Genomic DNA, 621 nt, shown 5'->3' with positions numbered 1-621 from the left:
CGTACCTGCATTTTCCGCTGTACAAGTCGCTCCGGTATGTAAGTCGCATCAGTCCAAAAACGTCTAATAAAAAGAGAAAAAAAACATAAATAAGTCACTTCGCCATATAAGTCACATTTATTATGCATCACCGCTGCTCACCGGGAAATGTGGGTGGGCGTTGTGCCAAAAATCGATTGACTGCCAAATGGCGGCCACGGGAGCACGCACGGGAGGACTGTAACAAGAATTTAACAAGATTAATACTTAAAATCAATTATTTGGTTGCTCAACATTATAGCAAAGGTGTATCTCAGTTTAACTTTTCCTTAATAAATGTATTTTAATGGTCAAAACAGCTTCATTTCGCCAGGGTGCTGGTGTTCCTCCCCGCTCTGGAGCCTTCACTTCTTCCTGGGGCCGCGGAACTCTGCGTCTCTGCCCCCTTCCTCCTGGCTCGGGTGGCGGAGGAAGGCTGTAGAGCTTGCAGCTGGAGCTGTGATGGATGGATGGATGGATGGATGGATGGATGGATGGATGGATGGATGGATGGATGGATGGATGGATGGATGGATGGATGGATGGATGGATGGATCGATGGATGGATGGATGGATGGATGGATGGATGGATGGATGGATGGA

This window comes from Nematolebias whitei, chromosome 2, assembly GCF_014905685.2.
Source record: "Nematolebias whitei isolate Nwh7 chromosome 2, NemWhi1, whole genome shotgun sequence".
Taxonomy (NCBI): domain Eukaryota; kingdom Metazoa; phylum Chordata; class Actinopteri; order Cyprinodontiformes; family Rivulidae; genus Nematolebias; species Nematolebias whitei.
The sequence above is the reverse complement of the archived record's forward strand: the minus strand, read 5'-3'. Positions refer to the sequence as shown.